The following is a 13,715-nucleotide window of genomic DNA, read 5'->3' on the forward strand; positions in this document are numbered from 1 at the left end:
TCATAGAAGAGAGGAAATAGAGTATAGGATAAAGGATGGCAGAGATTAATAAAAAAAAAAATAAAAAAAAGGCAACGCTACGCTGTTGCACGTCCCCCCTCTGTATAACACAGAAACATTAAAACTTAAAAATTTCAGTGGTTTATCCATGGTAGTAATGAAGTTATGAGCAGATGTGATGAAATTATGGCTCCTGCCTTTTTTCATTTGGGCAGCCATTTTTTATGATAACATAAACAGGTACAGTCATGAGACTTCACACATAATTAGATATTCAAATAATCATTTATCATGTGCAATTTCTGCCTCCTAGGTGTAATTATTGCAAAGTTTTAATAGAAAAATGCATTGGGCCCTTCTGATTCCTTGCGCACACCGCACCGAGATCTAAGATGAGTATCATTTTTTTACTTTTTCATTATTTTCGCGAAAACAACTTAAAATCCAGCATTCTACCTACCAAAGGGCACCAGTTCACTATAAGACACATAACTACGTGAAATTTCATGACTCAGTACTGAAAACTTTCTGAGTTCTGACTCGGAAACGAAATCTCTACGCCACCTATTGTTGTTGAACCCAGCGATAACAATACCCTCCTCTAACTTCGTCAGGTGGAGGGTAAAGGGAGAGAAAAAAGTGCCACAGAAAAGGGGATTGCCATAACGTATACAGTATAGACTAAAGGCACCACAAAAACAATGGCTGCGGTAGAATTAGAAAAAACATTAATTGCCAAAAAAACACCACAATGCGACAGAGAAACAGCAGAACAGAACAAAAACCTACTTGGTGCGCCACAGAGGGCAATATTGTTAATGGCGGGCAGAGAAATTATGAGTGGATAAAAATGCTATATTCAGTGTAAAAGGATGGTATTAATTCCATTCTGTCTGCTTCAATGTCAAGGATATTATTATTATTATTACTATCATTATTACTATTATTATTATTACGATTATTATTATTATTAATTATATTTTTTTATTCACTATTATAATTATTATTATTTCTATTATTATCATTATCATTATTATTATTATTATTATTTATTATTATTACTGCTAATTTTGATGTTTTCATTACTACTACTACTTCTACTACTACTACTACTACTACTAGTAGTAGTAGTAGTATCAAGTTTCCCTATTCTGTGCTTTCTTGTTCCTGTTCCTGGAACCTGGCCTTCTCATTTTAATAAAGGGAAATGATGCTCCGATGATGATGAAGATGATGATTAAAACAGCATACAAGCTATTATCACCGTCATCACCACTACCACAGCAACTACCACAACCTACACCATAACAACCACACAACCAGCATCACCACCACCACTATTTAAACATCGCCAATATTACCACCACCACCACTACCAGCATCACCACCACCACTATTTAAACATCACCATTATTACCACCACCACCACTACCACCATCACCACCACCACCATCAACCACAATCACTGTCACCATTCCTAGAACCCCATACCTAGCCAAATAAATCTAGAAGGTAACATCAAATACTTGGAATAGCGTAACCGTGGGGGAAAATGGGGGAAATTGGCCTGAGAGAGAGAGAGAGAGAGAAGTTGTAGATTGCTCGCGAGACAGACATAAAATGCATCTCTCTCTCTCTCTCTCTCTCTCTCTCTCTCTCTCTCTCTCTCTCTCTCTTAATTTAGCGTAGTGACTTACCCCGGCCGCTTTTGTGCTAACTCTTTGTGCTAATGAATATCCCTCTCTCCGCTACACACGTTAATTATTAGGCCAGGAGACGACAGCGAGAGAGAGAGAGAGAGAGAGAGAGAGAGAGAGAGAGAGAGAGAGAGAGAGAGAAATACTGTAAAAAGAAAGACGTAAACTAATTGTACTGTAGCTGCATGAGGAGAGTTCAGATAGATAGACAGATAGATATACAGACAGACATAGACAGATAGATAAGTATAGATGCAGATAGACAGACAGACAAAGTGTGTGTGTGTGTGTGTGTGTGTGTGTGTGTGTTCAGTGTAAGGATGTGTGTGCTGAGTGTGTGTGGTGTTTTGAGCCATTAATTACCTAAGTGACTCCCCTTCTCTCTCTCTCTCTCTCTCTCTCTCTCTCTCTCTCTCTCTCTCTCTCTCTCTCTCTCTCACACACACACACACACACACACACACACACACACACACACACACACACACACACACACACACACACACACACAGGCAGTAATTTATGCACACGACTTTATTATATTGCCAAGCGTGTACACCGCCAGTCGGCCCCCATCAGAGGCGGAAACACAAAGTTGAAGCACGTTTCACCCCGACGCATGTTTACTGGCTAGGTGGATGGTTGGGTGGTGTGGATGGAGGGTAAAATGAAGAGTCTGGTAGTGTGGATGGCTGTGTGTGGTGTGGATGGATGTGTGAATGGTTGGTGGTGTGGAGAGTTGACGATGTGGGTGGTTGGTCGCGTGCAGAGTAGACGATGTGGATGGTGTGGATGGCTTGGTGGTGAGGATGGCTGGGTGGTGAGGATGGCTGTGTGCTATGGATGGGTATAAGTACGGCAGTCATATAGAGATGAATAAAAAAATAATAGGGCTGCTACTTTTGATACAACAACAACAACAATAATAATAATAATAATAATAATAATAATAATAATCACAGTAACACACTAACATTACTAACAATACTCATACATCTCGAAATCAAACGAAACAATACGAACTAACCATCCATTTCCCCCTCAAAAATTGCACTAAAAGCTGATCATTCCAATAAGCTTCGTTTTGTTTCGTCACTCCCAATTCACCTGAGCCACGACCCATTACATTTTGTACTAACAGTCAATTTGCTTCTGTACAAGGCTGATGTAACGTGTACTTTTCTCTTATTTCGTATTACTCTCTCTCTCTCTCTGATTTCTACCCTCCTCATCCTCTCCTTGCTCCCCTTTTCCACTCTTCCTCCGCCTCCCTCTCTCTTGTCTTCGATTTCCTCCATTCTTTCTTCATTTCTTCTTTCCTCTGTTCTCTCTCTCTCTCTCTCTCCTTTATCTTGCCTCCCTATCCTTATCTTCAGCTCAGAGAAATAAATAACACAGACTTATTTGTAACGAACAGCCCCGAAAGGACCATCAGGTGTGTTGCTGTTTGCTTTCCTTTGTACTCCTTTTCTGCTTCTTCCCTCTTTCCATATCTCAGGCCTTTCTCTCCCTTTTCTTCCTCTAATTCTTCCCTTCTTCACTTCCCTCCTTCCCTTGATTCCTCTCTTTCCTCTCTCCTCCCGTCCCCTCGCTTTTTCCTTGCCTTCTCTCCTCCTTTCCTCCTTATCCCCCCCCCTCTCTCTCTGTCTTCTTCCTCTTTCCCTCTTTCCTCCATCCGCCCATTTCCCCTCTTTCTCCTTTCCTCCTCTCCTCCTATCCAGCGTTCTTTCTCGACCATCTCTTCTTTTCCCCATCCCTCCCTCTCTCTCTCTCTCTCTGTTCCCTTTTCCCATCCCAACCTCTCCTCCCAACCTTCCTCTCTCTCCCTCCCTTCTCTCCCCCAGCCCCCCTCCTCTCCCTCCCTCCTAACTTCCCTCCGCCCCTCCTCAGCCCCGGGCAACACCACCTCACAACTTCTCACCGGACACGACTTTGCTCTCACCGTATTTTACTAACAATTTTTAACCTTTCGCGTCTTCCGGAGGGGGCTAGGGGGGCTAAAGGGGGCTAAGGGGGGGGCTTGGAAAAATAAGGAGGAGGCTTAATGGGTCCTATGAAGTAATGGTAGACCGATAAGGGTTCATATATATCCGGGGGTCTTAGCAAGGGGAAGGACTTGGTGCCCTCACTGTTATTTTGTTGAGTGTACCCTTGACTATCTTCCCCATTTTCTCTCTCTCTCTCTCTCTTTCTCACACACACACACACACACATTTCCCTACCTATCCCTTATTCCATCTTTCTTTCCAACACATATTTTCCAAGGCATCCCTCCTTCCTGACCTCCCGTCCCCCATCTCTCTCTCTCTAGTTTTTCCACCCATCCCTCCAGCTACCTTCTCTCGCAACTTTTCATATTCTTCATTTTCACTCAAATTTCGTTTTCTTTACCCGACATTTTTCACCCTTTTTGCCTCCATTTTTCTTTATCACGATTCTCTCCCTTCTGTTTCTCATATATTTTTTTTCCCCTCTGTTTCTTCCTCTCTCTTTTTCATCTTTACTCCTCCTCCTCCCTTTAATTTTTTTTTCTCTTTTCTCTCTTCATCTTTCTCTTCTCCTTTATCACAATTTTCAGCCTTCCCAGTTTCTTTCCTTTCATCTTCCTCATTTTATCACCTGTCCTTCTCTTTTTCCAAATTATCCAATATTATATCTCTTGTATTACTTGTACTTCCACTTCTGGTCCTCATTTTTCTACTTATTTCCGTTTCCTTCTTCGCTCGTCTATTTCTCCTTTGTTTGTTTGTCTTTAATTCCAGTTCATGTTCATATTTCTGTGTCTACACGATTTTCTTTCCCCCCCCCCTCTCTCTCTCTCTCTCTCTCTCACACACACACACACACACACACACACACACACACACACACAGCCCCAACCTTCTGAACTTGTCTCTCCGTCTAACTCCGTCTTCTCCCAGGCTCCTCCTCCTCCTTCCCTCTGGCCGTTCCTCTCTCACTCCCTCTCCGCCTTTCCTCCTCTCCTCCCTCTTCTTCCCCTCCTTCTCCCCACCTTCTCTCCCCTCTCGAATGACCTCACTCCGGCCAAGGGAACGTTTGGTCAGATCTTGCTCTCAGCCTCCTCTTCCCTCGGGTGGACTGGGGAGGTGAGGGGAGGAGAGAAGTGAGGAGTGGGGAGAAGCGGGGAGAGGAGAGAAGTAAGGAGTGGGGAGAAGCGGGGAGAGGAGAGAAGTGAGGGGTGGGGAGAAGTGAGGGGAGGGAGGCGGCTGGGGAAGTGAGGGGAGGAGGAAAGAAAGGGTATTTAAGGGAAGGGGAACGTGAGGAGATGAGGGAGGGAAAGGGAGGAAGTATATGAGAAGAGAGAGAGAGGTGGGAAGAAAAGTGAGGGGAGGGTGAAAGGTAATGTGAGAGAGCCACACCTTTCACATCACCTCTCTCCCCACTCCTCTCCAAACCTCACTCGTCACCTCAACCCCACCAACCAACCCCCAGCTCCTCTCACAACCCCACATCTCAACATTGTCTCACCTCAAACTCACCACCCAACCAAGCCCAGCCCTCATCTCAGCCTCTTCCTCACCAATCATCTCTAAAGTCTTGTCACAACCCCACCTCATGTCTTAAGAGCTCTGCAAACCATATAAATCACCTCAACCCCAGCTAACATCTCCTAAGCATATTAAAACCCCAACCCAACCCCTCCTATTCTTTCCTAGCATTCTCTCTCTCTCTCTCTCTCTCTCTCTCTCTCTCTCTCTCTCTCAGGCAAGTCGTTCAGCCCCGTCCAAATATTTAGGCAGCGAACGACCAGGGGTAAAAAATATTAGTAACGAGGGGGATATTCTGGATACGCCCTCGTTTCTCTCTCTCTCTCTCTCTCTCTCTCTCTCCTTTATATTTGATAGTATTGTCGCTGTCATTCTCTTCTTTCTTCTACTGTTTCTATCTATGGAGAGAGAGAGAGAGAGAGAGAGAGAGAGAGAGAGACAGACAGACAGACAGACAGACAGACAGGCAGAGACAGAGAAATCCAGGCAGAGACAGACACAGACCAACTCTATTAAAAAATGCAAAATCCCTGTAATAGACCATTTCGCTACAGCCGGCCATTTAATCGCCGGACCCACTTCCAAACCCGGACACTTTCTTCCTCTATGTCCGATTTTTTTTTTTTGTCCATCCTATTCTGACATTACTCGATATGATCCGACTCTGACTCTATCCGAATAGGACATTATCCGAATTTGCCATTATCCGAATATGACACAATTTGAATCTGACATTTCTCGAGTATGACAATATCCGATTCTGACATTATCCGAATATGACATTATCCGAACTTGATATTACCCGAATTCTCGTTCACGGAAAGTTCGGACTGGTGATTCCGGGTTACCGAGGATCAAGACTGCTACTTGCGGGTTACAGGGAGGGGTTCAGATCGCCAAAAATGGGTTAAAAAGGGTTACATTGAGGGTTCAGACCGCCAAATCCGGGTTACAAAGTTACATCGCGGGTTCAGAGTAATAACTCCGGGTTACATCGCAGGTTCAGATCGCTAATTCCGGGTTACATCGCGGGTTCAGATTGCTAAGTCTGGGTTAAATCGTGGGTTCAGAGTAATAACTCCGGGTTACATTGCGGGTTCAGATCGCGAAATCCGGGTTACATAGTGGATTCAAGTCGTAAATTTCGGGTTACATCATGGGTTCAGATCGCTAATTCCGGCTTACATCGTGGGTTCAAGCGACCAATTCCGGGTTAAACTGCGGGTTCAGATCGCGAAATCCGGGTTACATAGTGGATTCAAGTCGCAAATCCCGGGTTACATCGCGGGTTCAGATCGCTAATTCCGGGTTACATCGCGGGTTCAGATCGCTAATTCCGGGTTTCATCGCGGGTTCAGATCGCTAATTCCGGGTTACATCGTTTGCTCGGTATTTATATTTTCCGACTCGGCGACTGACGCTTTTACCGACGCATAAATTCACAACAATGACGCGGATTAACACTGACGATTGGCTCCTGGCTTGAATTATATATATTGGGGGTGTGGGTGGGGGGTGAGAGGGGTGAAGGGAGGGGGTGAGGGTCGGGGTGGGAGGGGTGAAGAGAGGGGGAGAGGTGTGCTGGGGGGTGAGAAGGGCTAAGGGAGGGAGGGAGGCATGTGGGGGTGAGGGTCGGGGTGGGAGGGGTGAAGCGAGGGGGAGAGGTGAGCTGGGGGGTGAGAAGGGCTAAGGGAGGGAGGGAGGCATGTGGGGGTGAGGGTCGGGGTGGGAGGGGTGAAGAGAAGGGGAGAGGTGTGCTGGGGGTGAGGAGGGCTAAGGGGAGAGGGTGAAGGGTACAAAGGGTGAAGGGTGAAGGGAGAGAGATGTGTGGGATGAAAGGTAAATGGAGGAGAAACGTGTGAGTGGAGAGGGTAATATACCGGTGTCCTTCTCTCTTAGTGAAGCTTACACACACACACACACACACACACACACACACACACACACACAAATATACACACGTGGGCGACTAAACTCTCTCTCTCTCTCTCTCTCTCTCTCTCTCTCTCAGTCATTAGCCCCCTCCCCCACACACCAAAAGTTTGAATATGCGAGAAACTGATATACAGATTAGAGCCTAACTTTGTGTGTAGGTCTGTCGCCTTTTTCATTCCTCCAGTTGCACAGTCCTTCCCCACCTCCTTCCCCATCTCCTTCCCTACCTCCTTCCCCACCTCCTTCTCCACCTCTTCCCCAACCCCATCCCCCTTCTCTACCGCCCCCCAAAGCCCCCAGTAAACTCCTCCTGGGTGTTTTTTTAGTGTGGGAGTGGGGAGGTGAGAAGGAGAAATTGGAAGGATTTTGAGAGTGAGTGAGTGAGTGAGAGAGAGAAAGAGAGAGAGAGAGGAGGTAAGATGAAGGAGAAAGAATTTGCTGCCCTCTCCATCATGACTCTCCCCTCCCTTTCTTCCTCCCAGTCTCTCTCTCTCTCACACACACACACACACCAATTCCCCATCCTGCCCACCAAAATACAAGTGTTCGTGCGTCGTGCCCCGAATATGCTGGATAGAAGGTATTTATGCGGCTAAGTGTGGAAGGTGAGAGGAGGGGGGGGATTTAAGACGGCTGTGGGGTTGTGGTAGAAGTGGTAGGAACTTTGGTTGTGGCGTGGTGGTGGTGTAAGGGTGGGTAGTGTGGTAGCGGAGATGTGGTAGTACTGTGGTGGTGTGAGAGTGAGTAGTGTGGTGGTACGTAGATCCTGGGGTACTAGTGATCCCGTGGGTGTCGTGGTGTTGGTGAAGTAGTATGACGGTTGGTAGTAGTAGTAGTAGTAGTAGCATTAGCAGTAGTAGTAGCAGTAGTAGTAGTTGTTGTTGTTGTAACGTAAGGGCAGTGGTGGTAATGCAGTGGTACAATGTGTTGCACTGGTAGCGATGTAAGTGATGTGGTTGTGGCTGTGTGGTAGCAATGTTTGGTGGTGTGAGGGCTGGTAGTATGGTAGTGCAGTGGCAGTAGTAGTACTGGTTTTGATGTGGTAGTGCAGTATTGTTGCTGTGGTAACGTTGGGGTAGTGACGCTGTGGAACTGTGGTAATGTGGAAATGCGGTGGAAGTGTGGAAATGATGTGGAAGTTTGGTAGTGAGGTGGTGCTGTGCTATTGTGGTTGTGCTGTGGTAGTGGTAGTGTGGTAGTGAGGTGGCGCTGTGCTATTGTGGTTGTGCTGTGGTAGTGGTAGTGTGGTAGTGAGGTGGTGCTGTATTGGTGCTGTGGTAGTGCTGCTCAATCACGTCCCTGATTTCACTTTAAGCGGCACGAGCATTGCACAGCAGAAGGTGCTAATTGCAATGTAGCTTTTGCAACAGAGCGTGATGTGTGTGTGTGTGTGTGTGTGTGTGTGTGTGTGTGTGTGTGTGTGTGTGTGTGTGTGTGTGTGTGTGTGTGTGTGTGTGTGAGAGAGAGAGAGAGAGAGAGAGAGAGAGAGAGATGAAGGACGAGGCAGAGGAAGACGAAGGATTCTGGGGCGAGGGGAAAAAGTGGGAAGGAGGGATGAGAGAAGATGAAGGAGATGAGAGAGGAGAGAGGAGAGAAAAGAAAATAAGAAGATACGAGGAGACAAAGAAGGGAAGGAGAAGGAGGGGGAAAGGAGAAGAGGAAAGAAGATTACGGGAGATGAACCAAGGAGAAGAGAGGAGGGGAGAGGAGAGGAGAGGAGAGTGAGAAAGGAGACGAAGCCAAAGAAGAAGCATTGAGGAAGAAGAGGAGAAGGAAGTGAAAAGGGAGGAAATATAGGAAAAGAGATGAAAAGAAAGGAGAGAAGAGGAAAGAGAAGGGAGAGAAGAAAACAGAACCAGAGAAAAAAAGAGGAGATGAGGGGAAATGTTGAAAGGGATAGGAGTGGAGAGGAGAGAAGAGTAGGAGAAAAAGATCAGAGAAGAGAAGAGAGAAGAGGAGAGAAGAAGCAGAGATGAACACAACGGATAACAAAGTGAAGAAAATAGATTACAAAGGCGAAATCGACTGAAAAGACGAGAGGTGTAATGATGAAGAGGAGAGACATGACGGAAATGAATGAGGAACATAAAAAGAAACAGGAAGTGAAATAAGAGGGAAAGAAACCAAGGAGATGTATGAAGGTGAAAAGCGAGGAGACTGAGAGACGAGGAGAAAAGTGGAAAGAGAAGAGAAGAGAAGAGAAGAGAAGAGGAGAGAGAGAGAGAGAGAGAGAGAGAGGGCGGATGACAAAGGAGAGTGAAAGGGGTGATAAAGAGAGGGTGAAGAGGTATCCAGGAGAGGGAGAGAGTGGAAAATGATGATTATGTGAGAGAGAGAGAGAGAGAGAGAGAGAGAGAGAGAGAGAGAGAGAGAGAGAGAGAGAGAGGGATACATAGACCACACAGATCTCACGGTCCTTAGGCTTCCTAGGTGTTCTAACATTAACAAAAGGTTTTAATTGCTAGAAATAGGCACTCCCTCTCCCCCTCTCCTCCCTCCCTACCTTCAGTCTCTACTCCTCACCTCCCTCCTTCCTCCTACACCCTTGACCTTTCCTCCTCCCCTCCCTCTTCTTCCCTCCATCAACCTCCTTATCTTCTTTACATTTTTCCCTCCTCCTTTTTATCTTCCTCCCGTTTCCTCTCCTCTTTCCCTCCGCGCCTTCCTCCGACTCCCCCTATCCTCCTCTCTCTCTCTCTCTCTCTCTCTCATCCATTCCATTCTCTATCCCTCTCCCTCCAACCCTGCCACTTTCCTTCCCCTTTCCCCATCAACCATTCCGTCCATTCCCTTCCTCTCCCCTCTCTATCCGTCCCACCCACTCCATCCTCTCTCTCTCTCGATCCCACCCACTCTCCCCCCGTCAAGAAGGTAATAGAGCAGGAACCACCACATGAAATGCCGGTCTAAATCCAGATCACATTTCAGGGAGTCAAGCAGCGACAAATGTACAAATGGCCTTGCAATGTTGCTGAGGGAGCCTGCATTAAAACCTCCCCCCCTGGCTCTTTTTTCTCTCTCTCTTATTTTTCTCTTACTTTCTTGATTTTTGTTCGCTTTCGGTTTCTCTCTCTCTCTCTCTCTCTCTCTCTCTCTCTCTCTCTCATAATTATTCTTTTCTTGAAGTCTTCCATAAATATGAATATAATTACTCTCTCTCTCTCTCTCTCTCTCTCTCGCTAGCTCGCTCGCTCGCTCTCTCTCACCCACTCCAGGTTACTAATGGCAAGCAGACTCGCATTTTTGTTACACCATTTCCGAATAAAAAGGCCGCAAGAACCGCATTTCCATAAGGTCCAATTTCCCGGCAACACTGCATAGGATTACCGACCTTATTGCTGTCAGTGGCTTGGGTCTCCTCAGGCCTTTGGCGAGACGTAGGAGAGACTTTTATACTGAGGGGGAGGGAGGGAGGGAGGAGAGGAGAGGAGAGGAGAGAGAGAGAGAGAGAGAGAGAGAGAGAGAGAGAGAGAGAGAGAGAGAGAGAGAGAGAGAGAGACAGACAGACAGACAGAGACAGACAGACAGACAGACAGACAGAGGAGCTGGAAGAATGAAAGACAGAGGTGAGTAGGGGGAAGGGGAGTGCAGGAGAGGGGACCTAGAAATCTGTAAGGGGGAGGGAGAGGGAAGACAGAGGGTGGGGGAGAAGGAAAGGGGAGGAGTGGGAGGGGGGAAGGGGGGGCGCTAAGAGGGGGGGTTAATGGCACCACCAGACTGGGACAAAGGGGGCGAGAGTGGAGCAAGCTTTATTCCGTCCCACCCCTTCTTTTTTTATATAAGTAACCCCTTCCATTTTTTGCTACCGTGACCCATTCATTTTCTCCATTAATCCACCATGCCTTTATTTCCCTTATTTCAATACTCATTTTTTTTATATGGTAATGCCCATTGTCTTTTATTCTAATACTCCTTGCTGTTTTCTTCCCCATCCTATTATTTTTCTTTTTGTTTTTAAGTTGGTGATCTTTTTCTTCATATTTACTCTCCGTTTTCTTCATCCAGTGTCCCTGTCTTTTTGGGTCAGTATCTTCTCTTCCTCATTCCATTTTCACCTTTATTTTTTGTCTTTAATTCTTCAAATAGATTACGCATTTTATATTTCATTTTCAGGGGAGATATATTATAGTGATAGGGTTAAGGAAGGCTATATTTAATCCCTCCATTAAAAAAAAAAAAAGTATGTAAGTAAATTTGTCCAGTGCTGAAAAAAAAAAATCTGTTCAGTCCACTTGACCTGATTTCAGTCCACTTTCCCCTCACTTCAGTGCATTTCTGTTCTTCCCGCATCATTTCTTCTTCATTTCATTGCATTTCTATTCCCCCCACTTCATTTCTACCTCACTTCACCTCACTTCTCTTCACCCCACCTCATTTCCACCCCACTTCACTTCATTTCTCTTCTCCCCATCTCATTTCCACCCTATTTCACTTCATTTCTCTTCTCCCCACCTCTTTTCCACCTCACTTCACCTCATGTCTCTTCTCCCCACCTCATTTCCACCCCACTTCGTTTCTCTTCTCCCCACCTCATTTCTACCACACTTCACATCCCTTCTCCCCACCTCATTTTCACCCCACTTCATTTCTCTTCTCCCCACCTCATTTCTACCACACTTCACTTCACATCCCTTCTTCCCACCTCATTTCTAACACACTTTACTTCACATCCCTTCTCCCCACCTCATTTCCACCCCACTTCATTTCTCTTCTCCCCACCTCATTTCTACCACACTTCACTTCAAATCCCTTCTCCCCACCTCATTTCTACCTCACTTCACCTCATTTCTATTCTCCCCACCGCATGTCAGTCCATTACACCCCCATTCCAGATCCACTTTTCCTTCATTTCACCGCATTTTTAGGCATCTTCACTTAATTACCACCTCATTTCCACTCCTGCTCATTACCCTCTCCGGCCGCTACAAATTGGCCTCCCCTCTTCAGTTCATTTTCCTTCTGTTTAGCTATCTGTCTGTCTGTTTGTCCTTGTTTATCTTATCCTCGTAATTATCGTTATTATTATTATTATTATTATTACACAGTTAAAATTCCCTCAGCTTATTTGTCTATCTGTTCATCTATCTATCTATGTCTATCTATCTATCTATGTGTTTCTAATGATGATGATCATCATCATCATCATCATCACCACCACTACCATCATCATTATCATCATCATCATCATCATCACCACCACCACCACCACCATCATCATCATACAGTTTCCCATACTTATCACAGCGTGGATGGGTCGGTTTTACAAATAGGAATCGAAAGCACACAAGCAGGGGGACGCTACTGACAGAATTCCTCGAGATACAAACTCCAATGTTGTTCCATTCTCTCCTCTGATTCATGTCCCACAGTGCTGCATGATATTTGTGCTGTATCTATGTATTCAATGCAAGAGTGGAAGTGATGATGATGATGACAGTAAGAGTAGTAATAGTAACAGTAGTAGTAGTAGTAGCAGAAGTAGTAGTAGTAGTAGTAATATAATAATAATAATAATAATAATAATAATAATAATAATAATAATAATAATAACAACAGCAACAATAATAACAATAAATGCAAGTTTTTTTTCAACAATTTAACTTAATATTCTAAGCTCATATCCACTTATCAGTTTATTTTTATTCCAGGACTAAGGCAGCTGAGAGAGAGCAAATCAAAACGAAACAAAAAAAAAATATTAGAGAAAAGCCAGTCAAGCCACCAGTCAACTAAGCCACCATTCAGTCAAGCCACCAGTCAACTAAGCCACTATTCAGTCAAGTCACCAGTCAACTAAGCCATCAGTTAATCAGTCAAGCCACCTATCAGTCAATCAAGCCACCTGTCAACTAAGCCAACATTAAGTCAAGCCACCAGTCAACTAAGCCACCAGTCAGTCTGTCAAGCCACCAGTTAGTCTGTCATGCCACCAGTCAGTCTGTCAAGCAACCAGTCAACTAAGCCACCAGACAGACAGGTAAGCCAGATCTGCCATAAGAGTGATTACGTCTTCAATGATCCGGCCAATACCTGATCTGTCTGATTAGCTAGTTCATTTTCTGCAACTCTCTCTCTCTCTCTCTCTCTCTCTCTCTCTCCATTCATACACAGACAGACAGATAGATAGATAGATAAACAGGTCAAAATTCTGGCACAATATATCCAAGCATCTCGAAATGAACAGATCTTGAATTCTCTCTCTCTCTCTCTCTCTCTCTCTCTCCATGGGTATCCTCCCAGCATTGGTTCTTTGACATGTATTCTAAGCAGCGTTGGAGGCAAATTAGCACCTTTTATTTAGCGATTTATTTTGCATTTTACACCTTATTTTGTCACACCTTATATGATTACACCTTATTTTGCACCTTATTTTATTATACCTTAATCAATTATACCTTATTTTACACCTTGACACTCTCTATGTATGTTATTTACCCGAATATTACCTTAATACAGACAGTTTCCATCAATAATGTACATGAAAATACTGAAATTCAATCCGCAGACTAAATCATTAAGGAAGAGGTGTTACGGAATCTTGAAACCAATTTAGAATACAACCCTTACTCTCACG

Source organism: Coenobita brevimanus, chromosome 91 (genome assembly GCF_032717465.1).
Source record: "Coenobita brevimanus isolate Jiangsu-jjx chromosome 91, ASM3271746v2, whole genome shotgun sequence".
Lineage (NCBI taxonomy): Eukaryota > Metazoa > Arthropoda > Malacostraca > Decapoda > Coenobitidae > Coenobita > Coenobita brevimanus.